General features: G+C 42.6%; 1 long non-coding RNA gene across 2 annotated transcripts in view; it reads left to right on the top strand.

Annotated features, from left to right (window-relative positions):
- The window catches only part of LOC144588787 (uncharacterized), a 101520-nt gene extending 90645 nt beyond the window's left edge, over positions 1–10875 (top strand). For both annotated transcript variants that reach the window (XR_013544492.1, XR_013544491.1), the window contains exon 2: positions 6190–10875. This is a non-coding gene — a long non-coding RNA (uncharacterized LOC144588787). The remainder of the gene's footprint in view (positions 1–6189) is intronic.
- Positions 10876–13247: the final 2372 nt, after the last annotated feature.

Raw genomic sequence — 13247 nt, 5'->3', positions numbered from 1 at the left:
ATAGCTACTCTAATAGGGCTTTCCCTCTTAATGGATTGCTGCCTTGTCATGGTGAAGGGGCTTGATTAACTCAGAGAAGCTATAGGCTATACTGTGCAGGGACACCCAAGACGGACAGGTCATAGTGGAGAGTTCTGACTAAACGCAATCCACCTGGAGTAGGAATTGGCAGTGCCACTCCAGTATCTTTGCCAAGAAAACTCCATGGACAGAAGCAAAAGGCTAAAAGATATGAGGCTGGAAGATGAGCCCCTCAGGTCGGAAGGCGTCCAACATGCTACTGAGGAAGAGCGGAGGACAAGTACAAGTAGCTCCAGAGCTAATGAAGTGGTTGGGCCAAAGCCAAAAGGACGCTCAGCTGTGAACGTGCCTGGAAGTAAAGGCAGACCTTTCAACATCACAATAATCCAAGTTTATGCACCAACCACCAATGATAAGGAGAGTGAAATTGACCTATTTTATGAAGACTTACAAAACCTTCTAGAACTGACACCAAAGAAAGATGTTCTTCTCATTCTTGGGGAATGGAATGCCAAAGTAGTCAAGAGATAAAAGGAACAACAGGAAAGTTTGGCCTTGGAGTTCAAAGCAAAACAGGGCAAAGGCTAATAGAGTTTTGTCAAGAGAACAAGCTGGTCATCACAAACACTCTTTTCCAACAGCACAAGAGGCGACTCTACACATGAACATCACCAGATGGGCAATACCAAAATCAGATTGATTACCAGTATATTCTCTGCAGACAAAGATGGAGAAGCTCTATACAGTCAGCAAAAACAAGACCTGGCGCTGATTGTGGCTCTGATCATCAGCTTCTCATAGCAAAATTCAAGTTTGAAGAGAGTAGGAAAAACCACTGGGCTGGTCAGGTATAATCTAAACCAAATCCCTTATGAATACACAGTGGAAGTGAAAAACAGATTTAAGGAACTAGATTTGGTGGACAGAGTGCCTGAAGAACTATGGATGGAGACTCATAACATTGTACAGGAGGCAGCAACAAAAACCATCCCAAAGAAGAGGAAATGCAAGAAAGCAAAGTGGCTGTCCAACGAGGTCTTAGAAATAGCAGGGAAGAGAAGGGAAACAAAATGCAAGGGGGACAGGGAAAGCTACAGAAAATGGAATGCAGACTTCCAAAGAATAGCAAGGAGAGACAAGGGGGCCTTCTTAAATGAACAGTGGAAAAAATAGAGGAAAATAATAGAAAAGGAAAACCCAGAGATCTGTTCAGGAAAATTGGAGATATTAAAATAACATTTTGTGGAAAGATGGACATTATAAAGGACAAAAATGGGAGGGACCTTACAGAAGCAGCAGACATCAAGAAGAGGTGGCAAAAATACAAAGAGGAATTATACCAGAAAGATTTGGATATCCTGGACAACCCAGATAGTGTGGTTGCTGACCTTGAGCCAGACATCCTGGAGAGTGAAATCAGGTGGGCCTTAGAAAGCTTGTCTAGCAACAAGGCCAGTGGAGGTGATGGCATTCCAGTTGAACTATTTAAAATCTCAAAAGATGACGCTATTCAGGTGCTACACTCAATATGCCAGCAAGTTTGGAAAACACAACAGTAGCCAGAGGACTGGAAAAGATCAGTCTACATCCCAATGCCAAAGAAAGGCAATACCAAAGAATGCTCCAGCTAGCGTACTATTGCATTATTTCACATGCTAACAAGGTTATGCTCCAAATCCTCCAAGATAGGCTTCAGCAGTACGTGGACCAAGAACTCCCTGAAGTAGTGAGGGTGGAAGAGGAGAGTGCAAAAAACGGTCTGAAGCTCAACATCAAAAAAAAAAAAAAAAAAAAAAAAAAGATCATGGCCACTCGTCCCATCATCTCCTGGCAAATAGAAGGGGAAGGTATGGAGACAGTGACAGATTTTACTTCCTTGGGCTCCATGATCACTGTAGATGGTGATAGCAGCCACGAAATTAAAAGACCCATGTTTCTTGGGAGAAAAGTGATGACAAACCTCAACAGTATCTTAAAAAGCAGAGACATTACCTTGCCAACGAATGTCCGCATAGTCAAAGCTATGGTTTTTCCAATAGTGATGTATGGAAGTGAGAGCTGGGCCATAAAGAAGGCTGACTGTCAAAGAATTGATGCTTTTGAATTGTGGTGCTGGAGGAGGCTCTTGAGAGTCCCCTGGATTGCAAGGAGAAGAAACCTATCAATTTTGCAGGAAATCAACCCTAAGTGCTCACTGGAAGGACAGATCCTGAAGCTGAGGCTCCAATACTTTGGCCACCTCATGAGAAGTGAGGACTCCCTGGAAAAGAACCTGTTGTTGGGAAAATGTGAGGGCAAGAGGAGAAGGGGATGACAGAGGATGAGATGGTTGGATAGTGTCACTGAAGCTACCAACATGAATTTGACTCAACTCCGGGAGGCAGTGGAAGGCAGGAGGGCCTGGCCTGCTCTGGTCCATGGGGTCACAAAGAGTCGGACACGACTAAATGACTAAGTGAAATTAAATTACTAAACAACAATAGGGCTTTCAGGGTACGTGAGTGGCTTTACCTCTTCCACCCCCCCCCAGTGAGGTTCCACAGCTGAGTGGGGATTTGAACCCATGCCTCCTGAGTCCTAGACCATTGCTATATGTACTACACCACATTCCTTGGAATTTTCAGGGGACTTGGCATCTGATGAAAAGTTCCAGAGCCCATAAAAGCTTATGCCAAAGAAAACTTAATAGTTTTGAAGTGGCCACAAGATTCTTAATGGTTCCAGCATCCATTAGGCTTAAATAACATGTCACACTACTGCTTTGAATTCTCAGCTAATAATTCTGTGAATGAGCCATGTTATCAGAGTGACGATTAAGTCAGTGCTATTGGAAATTGAACTTCTGGAAAGAAAGTGAAATTAGAATTATTTCAAATGATTCCCACAATTATGAGCACTTGACGCGTGTTTGTACACCACAGGGCTGCAATTTACCCAGTGTTATCCCAATTGATTTAAATAGGAGATGGCAGGGGGTTAGCAATTCTCATCCTCCTGAATCACAGATATTTTCAACAGCTGGCAATAAACAGTAAGATATATTTATAAACTATATTTACTCAGAAGAAACTACTCTTGAAATGGAAGCAAAACATTGTTTCCCAATTGTCTTGAAGAGAAGTTCTTTCGCCATGGGCAACAAACTGCTTCTGTTCATTGTTAATTTATACATAATGTGTTCTGGAAAACTCCATAACTTTTCTAACTAATGAAAGCAAATTGAACGCATATTTTTGTGACTACGCTTTGCTCCTATGTGGAGACCATGTGAACTCTAATTTCCCTGGAACTGAGGGCAGAATTGGGTAAACATCAGCTGTTTCTACTGTAGTTTTCAAAAGTGGCAAGAAATGCATTGCATACATAAATATATAAAACATTCTTTTGTTTCTCCTCTGTGGTGGCCCACCAGCCAAGACAAGGGCAGTGCCTCTCACCCTGAAGCAGTTACCAGAGATTTCCTTGTTCTGTGATATACAGGATCCTTTTACAATTAACATATGTTACACTGAGCTAGGTGAGATGACAACTCTTGCTCAGGGCAGAAAGAAATGTTAGACATAGCTCATGACTAGACAAGGGAAATCCTTAACTAATGCAAGGATCTGAGTGCACCAGCAGGAGCTTCCCTCTCCTGTGCAATAATGCAGATTAGGCGATGGCTCTTCAGGATTTAAGCACAGGAGTCCTTTCAAATCTGATTTCACAAACACAGAAAGACTGTATCAGTTGCCTCCTTGCAATCCAATGTGCTTTCGGTTCCAATCACAGCAAGCTACCCAATCAGTGGGCACGCTCTGGGCCAGCACATCCTCTGAAAGGTGGCCGGGGGTGCCTTCCCCCTCTCCAAATACAGGCAGGGCCCTCACCTGGATTTCACGTGCCGTGTTCTGCCCCACTCGCACTCTCTCCTGTTGCACCAGAGCCACAGTCAACGGGCAGCCACGATGCACGCTGAGAGGAGGTCGGGCATAGCTCCTCCTTCGCCTCCTCCTTCTCCTCCTGCCGCTGCCTGATTTCCACCTCCAGTGCCATTCACGGGCTTCTTTCGAGAGGGGGACGAGGTGGCATGGTGAGCTTGGGCTGAGCAGTGGCAGCAAGTGGCACCCCATCCTGCACTGGGCTGGCATAGGTGGCAGAATTGATATGACTCACGTGCCCACAGAGAGGGCTCTGTGTGCCAGCTCTGGTACGTGTGCCGCAGGTTTGCTATTGCTGATCTATTTGTTAGATTTAAACCTCCATTTTTCTCTCAAAAATGGGAGTCAAAGTAGTTCTTTAACACAATGAATACAATAAATAAAAGTGTAAGTGAAACTTAATTAAAACAAAGACCGTCAAAAGCATTTTTTAAAAAAAAAACTCTGCTTTTTTAAAGACAACACTCACTCAGATTAAAAGTCTTCTGCACAGCAACCCAACAACCCATGGCCTACTTGAATAAAAAAGTCTTTGCTGGTGGTAGGACAACAGGGAACTGTCCTGTCTAGCCTCTTTTAGGGATTTATAGGTTAGAACCAACACTCTGAATTCAGTCCAGAAATGAACCAGCAATCAGTGGAGCTGCTGTAATAGGGGTGCTTTGGGATTCCTGTAACTAGCCCCAGTCAGCAATCTGGCTGTTGCCTTTTGGATCTGACGAGGTTTCTGGGCACTTTCCATAGGCAGTCCCACATAGAGTGCATTACAGTAATCCAGCCGGCATGTAATTCAGGCATGTGTTACTGTGGCCAGATCAGACCTCTCCAGGAAAGGGTGCAGCTGACACTCTAGTTTTAATTGTGCAAATGCACTCTGGGGCACTCTGGGCATCCAGGCTCACGGACAAAACCAGGACCCCCCCCCCCCAAGCTGCGCACCCGTGATTTCAGAGGGAGTACAACCCCATCAAGCACAGGCTGCATCCTTATTCCTTGATCTGCCTTTCAACTGACCAGGAGCACCTCTGTCTTGTTCGGAATAAGTTTATTCACCCTCATCCAGTCCATTACTGACATCAGACACTATTCTAGAGCTGAAACAGGCTCCTCAGATTTAGATGGCAAGGAGAGATAGAGTTGGGTATCAAAAACTGAATGAGGTAGGTTAGGTTCAGAATGACTGGCCTCAAGACTACCCAGTGAACTTCACAGCAGGGTGAAGATGTGAACGTAGGAATGGAACCATCTGTCTGTTTAGTACTTTTTTTGGAGAGTGAGCATGTCACTTTCCCGCCTGTCCCTTGGTTGTCTCACCAAGCAGAGGGCACAAGCTATGTGTTGTGTCACTGCCACCAGTTGATTACATCAACATTATGCATTATCAATAATAGAGGTCCAGGCAATGTGTCATTTTAAAAAGAACCAAATAGAAGTTGTTTATTATTACAGGTGATGGAGGTCATTAACTCTTAACAAAACATCCTACTTCATCCAGTCTCAACTGCCAACTCCCTCTCTCTCCACCCCCAAACTCCAAAACCACCAATCCTCAAATCTAAAACTCCCATTCTCCCTCTAATCTCCCATCTCCCTGCAGAGACTCTTGTATCTCATGACTCCGTCTCTTCAGCACTCACATTGGTCCATGCAGGTAGCACATTAATATTCATGACCTGGGTGGACGCCACAGAGCATTTGAAGCAACTTCTAATAGATACATCTCCCAGTTTTGGTTTCTTTTGCCATGGAATCTTTCTGATCTTAATTCTTTCCATCTTGAATATGAAGAAAGCTGTCCATTTAGAAAATTCTTTTTCCGAGAGAATGAAAATGAAATTCTTCCCCATTCCTACTAGAAACTGGATCTCCCGAAGTCCAACACTGCAACCATTATATCACAATTTCTGTTTTGGTGATACACGAAGTCTACCAAGCCCATCGATCATAAACAGCTTCTCAGCAAGAGCTAGATAACCCCCTTCAATTTTAAGCTTTCTATTCAGTCAATGCTTACTAATTATGCAGGCTTGTCCTGCCATGCATTCATGTTGTCATTTTCCAAATGCAAATACACATCTCCATTTTCGTATTTCCTAACCCCAAGTCTCCTTACAGGCTTCCTAATACTGTGTGGACAACTCATTCCTAATGCCTGCACATCATTTACTGTTTACTGTCACACGCGTTAGACTTGTTTCTTTGATATCTTCAAGGTTTGGCTTGACACAACCCTTTTTGCCCACTGCAGGTATGCTAAGCGGCTAGGGCTGCGTAGGAATTTTGAGTGCGGCTGTTCAGCACAACGGAGAAAATATCAAAGTGCTCCTGGTTGTTTGAAGAAGGCACAACATCCAAGGGAATGAATGGATGCAAAGAAGAGCTAGGAGATCTGAGCAACCGACAGTGTCCAAAGAGATGAAAGGGACACGCTACAGTTCACAGCCATCCAAAGTAGGCAACGTTGTCTTGAACGGGAAGACTGTTGCATGCATAGGTAACAGCACATGTTCCTCTTGGTTTTTTGTTGTGTTTTTTGTAGTTCTGTAACAAACTGAACAAAATCATAATGCTTGTTTCAAGGCGATGCATGGAAGGAATATGGGGGAAGAGTGGGTGGGCACAATCTCGCCACTGTGTATAATGCCTAAATAAGTAAGGCAATAAAAGCTGCCTTGAAGTGGGATTTATGTTCTTCTCAGCACTACTTGATGAGATATCTCTGCAGCTGCTATGATCAGTTTGCCTCAACCACCTGCGCCGTGATGCTAAATTGCTGTAATGGCAGAGTGTCACAAACAATCACTGAGGAATTCAATTGCCCTTGCCGCTGCACCGCAAGAAGAACGGCTAAGCATCAATACTACAGATGTTTGGGTTTATTTACATATGTAGGCCTCAACAGCTACTCAGGGGATTATGTGCTCTTGCTGTACCTAGGGAAAACCAGCCTGCTGCTTCAGTCTTTAACCAACACCGAAAACCAAGGAATATCCAAGTCCGTTCAATCATCCGGTCCTGGAGCAAGGTGCTTGGAGATCACCTCCCATGGTTTCAATCTCACAAAGTCCAGGGCCTTTAGGTTCATAAATAGCCTGAGAGATGTCTAGCCCTATCCTGAATGGTAGATAGTGCCATTTCAGTTTTAGCTTCTCTTTCAACAAGATTGTACAGCTTCACCTTCTCTTATTTTAAAAATTAATGTTATGTTGAGGGGGTTGTATATAATAAATAATGCACGCAGCGTCCCTCTCTCCACAATAGTTATCTTGCCCTTCATGCCAGAGAATTTGATTAATTGCTGAGAGATGATGAAGACTGATATATGTCAAAATGCAACTTCGTTGTTCCCTTTGTTAGCATGTCTGTGTAGGCCTTGGTTATATCTCTATTCGCCTGCTGCAATCCGCTTCACGGATTACTGCCTTGTCGTGGGGAAGGGGCTTGAATTCAGAGAAGCTATGGGCTATGCCATGCAGGGACACCCAAGACGGACAGGTCATAGTGGAGAGTTTTGACTAAACATGATCCACCTGGAGCAGGAACTGGCAAGTCACTCCAGGATCTTTGCCAAGAAAACTCCATGGACAGAAACAAAAGGCTAAAAGATATGACTCTGGAAGATGAGCCCCTCAGGTCGGAAGGCGTCCAACGTGCTACTGAGGAAGAGTGGAGGACAAGTAGCTCCAAAGCTAAGAAAGTGCTAGGGCCAAAGCCGAAAGGACGCTTAGCTGTGGATGCTCCTGGAAGTGAAAGGAAAGTCCGATGCTGCAAAGACAAATACTGCATAGGAACATGGAATGTAAGATCTATGAACTTTGGTAAACTGGATGTGGTCAAACAGGAGATAGCAAGAATAAACATTGACATCCTGGGTGTCAGTGAACTAAAATGGACGGGAATGGGCGAATTCAATTCAGGTGATTACCATATCTACTATTGTGGGCAAGGATCCCATAGAAGAAATGGAGTAGCCCTCATAGTCAACAAAAGAGTGAGAAAAGCTTTACTGGGAAACAATCTCAAAAAGGATAGAACGATTTCAATATGAATCCAAGGTAGACCTTTCAACATCATAGTAATCCGGATGTATGCACCAACCGCCAATGCTGAAGAGGCTGAAATTGACCAATTCTATGAAGACTTACAACACCTTCTAGAACTGACATAAAGAAAGATGTTCGTCTCATTCCAGGGGAGTGGAATGCCAAAGTAGGGAATCAAGAGATAAAAGGAACAACAGGTAAGTTTGGCCTTGTCAAGAGAACAAGCTCGTCATCACATACACTCTTTTCCAACAACACAAGAGGCAACTCTAGACAGGGACATCACCAGATTGGCAGTACTGAAATCAGATTGATTATGTTCTCTGCAGACAAAGATGGAGAACCTCTACACAGTCAGCTAAAACAAGACCTGGAGCTGATTGTGGCTCTGATCATCAGCATCTTATAGCAAAACTCAAACTTAAACTGAAGAAAGTAGGAAACATCACTGGGCTAGTCAGGTATAATCTAAACCCAATCCCTTATAAATACACAGTGGAAGTCAAGAACAGATTTAAGGAGCTAGGATTGGTGGACAGAGTGCGTAAAGAACTATGGATGGAGGCTCGTAACATTGTAAAGGAGGCAGCAACAAAAAACCATCCCAAAGAAAAGGATATGCAAGAAAGTGGCTGTCCATTGATGCCATACAAATAACACAGAAGAGAAGGGAAACAAAATGCAAGGGAGATAGAGAAAGTTACAGCAAATTAAATGCAGACTTCCAAAGAATAGCAAGGAGAAACAAGAGGGCCTTCTTAAATGAACAGTGAAAAGAAATAAAGGAAAATAATAGAAAGGGAAAAAACAGATTTGTTCAAGAAAATTGGAGCTCTTAAAGGAACATTTTGTACAAAGATGGACATGATAAAGGACAAAAATGGTAGGGACCTAACAGAAGCAGAAGACATCAAGAAGAGGTGGGAGGAATACACAGAAGAATTATACCAGAAAGCTCTGGATGTCCTGGACAACCCAGATAATGTGGCTGCTGACCTTGAGCCAGACATCCCAGAGAATGAAGTCAAGTGGGCCTTAGAAAGCACAGGTAAGAACAAGGCCAGTGGAGGTGATGACATTCCAGTTGAACTATTTAAAATCTTAAAAGATAATGCTGTTAAGGTGCTACATTCAATATGCCAGCAAGTTTGGAAAACTCAGCAGTGGCCAGAGGATTGGAAAAGATCAGTCTAAATCCCCATCTCAAAGAAGGCAGTGCCAAAGAATGCTCCAACTCCTGTACAACTGCATTCATTTCACACACTAAAAAGGTTATGCTCAAAATCCTCCAAGGCAGACTTCAGCAGTATGTGGACTAAGAACTCTCAGAAGTACAAGCTGGATTTCAAAGGGGCAAAGGAACTAGAGAACCAATTGCTAACATGCACTGGAATATGGTGAAAGCCAGAGAGTTCCAGAAAAAGATCTACTTCTGCTTCATTGACTACACAAAAGCCTTTGACTGTGTGGACCACAACAAACTATGGCAAGTCTTTAAAGAAAGAGTACCTGATCGCCTTATCTATCTCTTGAGAAATCTATATGTGGGACAGGAAGCAACAGTTAGAAGTGGATATGGAACAACTGATTGGTTCAAAATTGGGAAAGGAGTATGACAAGGCTGTATATTGTCTCCCTGCTTATTTAATTTATATGTAGAATACATCATGTGAAGGTTGGACTGGATGAATCCCAAGCCGGAATCAAGATTGCTGGAAGAAATATCAACAACCTCAGATATCCAGATGATACCACTCTGATGGCAGAAAGTGAGGAGGAATTAAAGAACCTTGTAATGAGGGTGAAAGAGGAGAGTGCAAAAATGGTCTGAAGATTAACATAAAAAAAATTAAGATCATGGCCATTAGTCCCATCACCTCCTAGGAAATAGGAAGATATGGAGGCAGTGACAGATTTTACTTTCCCAGGCTCCATGATCACTGCAGATGGAGACAGCAGCCATGAAATTAAAAGACGCCTGCTTCTTGGGAGGAAAGTGATGACAAACATAGATAACATCTTAAAAAGCAAAGACATCACCTTGCCGACACAGGTGCGTATAGTCAAAGCTATGGTTTTTCCAGTAGCAATGTATGGAAGTGAGAGCTGGAGTGTAAAGAAGGCTGACTGCTGAAGAATTGATGCTTTTGAATTGTGGTGCTGGAGGAGACTCTTGAGAGTCCCCTGGACTGCAAAAAGAACAAACCTATCCATTCTGAAGGAAATCAACCCTGAGTGCTCACTAGAATGACGGATCCTGAAGCTGAGGCTCCAATACTTTGGCCATCTCATGAGAAGACTCCCTGGAAAAGCCCCTGATGTTGGGAAAATGTGAAGGCAAGAGGAGAAGGGGATGACAGAGGATGAGATGGTTGGACAGTGTCACCGAAGCTACCAACATGAATTTGACCCAACTCTGGGAGGCAGAAGGCAAGAGGGCCTGGCGTGCTCTGGTCCATGGATCACGAAGAGTCAGACATGACTTAACAACTAAACAACAACAATGGAAATTATGTGGGAAGGCTTTGAAGATAGTTCGGAAGATCCAGCTGGTTCAGAATAAAAAGTACAGGACATTGATTCTCTACTGACTTTTGACTGTATCACACACCGCTTTCCTCAAAATCCTTCTCATCTCACATTTAGCTAAGCGTACCTGCACTTGCCTCTGAAACTTTTTATAGGTGTCCTCCCTTTTTAAAACTCCCTTTTTTTTTCTATTTCTGTTTCCTACCCCTTGGCATTTTTTGCTGAGCATGATAATCAGCTATATGCTGCAGAAATGTAAAGAAAGACTTCTTTGCATATCAACATGGAGTTAGGCTAAATTTATGTCTTCCGCTAAGCAAAGGTTTTTCTAACATCTGGAATTAGAAAAACACCCTAATCACATTTATCTCAATTCTCTTAATGTTCACACATTTGTAGGAGTCAGTTTTTGGACTTTCAACAATGGGATAAATACAATTTTTCACTGCAATGAAATCATTTAAAATTGCCCTGTAGTTGGCAAATGAAAGGTTCAGTTTTCCTCAGATCCCATACATACCACACACAAGTTCATGGGCCTTACAATTCCCTGAAAGGTGGTTGCTACACCCCACCACACCTTTTCAAGACCCCTTCACTCATTGTCTAACAGTAACTAGTTTTTTTCTCACAAAATGGGCATAAAAATGATTGTGTTTTGCCTCATACCTTGGCTTCTAAGAGGAACTGCTCCTTTGAAAATAGAGAATCTGAACCATTTATGGCTATAAATAGTATCAAGTAGCATAGCTGCAATCTGGATAAAATTGAGCCAAGTGGGATATGTGGCGATCATACGTTTAAGGCCCCACCATGCTCATTCCCTCTCTTTTTCTAGTGCCAAACTACAAACGCTGTTTCCTCCATTTCTTATCCTTGCAATGACCCTTAAGACCCATGTATTCAGCAGAGCTTTCCATTATCCTATTCCTTCTTTCTTTCTTCACAATATCTGAATAGAATTTAAATTGCAATAACACATTATCATATTGAATCCTCTCCTCCAACCTTCCCCTCTCTCTTGACTTTTGATGTCTCTTACCCTTGGCCATAGTTACACTGAAAAATCCGTCAAACATGATTTTCTTTCACCCTTTACTTATCGGCTATTTTGAACATTTTCTCTCCTACCTCCACCATGCATTATCTATCTCAAGTTAAATTGCTCATGTTTTTCTTAGCTTGTTTTTCTAGCCTCAGAAGAATTACTCTCTGGTTAATAACTTGATAACCCGTGTACTACTGTAGTGTAATCAAACAAGATAATAACTGATAATTGGAGGCAACAATTTATCAAGTGGCAATTCATGGAAGTGCGCATCCAACCAGATAGAATGAATTAGCGTCATCTATAAAATCCACCCACAAATGACTGTATTTATTATTTTATTTCTTTTAAACAATTCTTTTTTGTGCATTTATTTTCTTAGTTATTTCTTGCTTTTCCCATAAAAAAGGCGTTGAAGGCCTGTAATGAAATACAGATTTAAAACGAAACCTAGATTTTGTCAGGTTTTGTTGCAGAATTCACACAGAACTAGATTTACAAAGTGATGAAAATGTCCTGTGCCTTTTTAAACAAGGCCTTGAGACCAAAAAGCGGAAATGATTACTCTGTTCATCAGCAGACTGGTGCAATTTGAGGGCAATAGTGGCCTTCTGGGACATTTTGGGAAACACAAGGTGAGTAATGTTACCTGTCCACTAGTTCTAAACTGTGGGAAACTCCTGCCTAAAGGTTGTAGCTGCATTCTGTTCCAGTGACGTGCATACACTCCTGGCAAGATGTGGCAGCTGCCAGCAGGCAGGATGGCCCCTTCTTCTGCCCTTTCGCTTAGAGGTAGAGCAGAAGAACAAAGGGTTAATTTAGGCAATCCTAGTAACGATTAGGTAACTAGTATCCTATCTGTTTCTCTCATAACATACTATGTAATCATGCTAAGCCAATAAAAATAGCCCTCAGGGTGTTGCCTGTAGGCTCTGCTGGCTTGGACATTTGCTGTCGACTCCTTTGTTTTCCCTTTGTTCCATGATCACCCACACTAAACCTAACACTACTGTCATTTGGAATAACCATAATTCATGCTGTCTTCTCCACCCAGATGAGGATTTAAAACATGACATTATTGATCTAGATCAAGAGCTAGATACACCAACATTTTTAAACTTTTAAACAACATTTAAAATTATAATATACAAACTTAAACACATTAACAATCTAACATATAATTAATGAGACAAAAAGACAAAAAAAACCCTCCACAAAAAACTACCAGCTAAACATCCTTCCTTCCCCCATGGATCAGAGATTTCTTCATCGTCAGGACCTTGGATGTCTTCAAGAGGATTCCGGTGAGCACTGAATCAGCTATATACTAAGTTTCACCCTAAAATCCTGTCTTTTTCTGGGCCCAGATACACCGACATTTTAAAACACAACCTTGGAAGTCAACGCCCACTCTCAGCCAGTCCAGACTTTGAACAGAAGACCAGTATAAGTTGGTATGAATAAAAATGTTATTGCTTGCTGGCAGAATGGCAACAGTGGAAGCCCATATAGCCTTTCTTGGCAAGGGGTTCTACGCCTTGTCTTTGCCAAAAAATCACCTGGGGTAAGGCACAGTGAGCCAAATCCAGCACTGTAATTGTGGCCTTGGAAGCAGCTTCTGTTAGTGCAAGCCCAAAGGGAACAATCCCTTCTCCCATAAATCCTGCCAGACTACCTCCAGAGGCT

Source organism: Pogona vitticeps, chromosome 4 (genome assembly GCF_051106095.1).
Source record: "Pogona vitticeps strain Pit_001003342236 chromosome 4, PviZW2.1, whole genome shotgun sequence".
NCBI lineage: Eukaryota > Metazoa > Chordata > Lepidosauria > Squamata > Agamidae > Pogona > Pogona vitticeps.
This window is presented reverse-complemented; position numbering and strand designations above follow the sequence as displayed.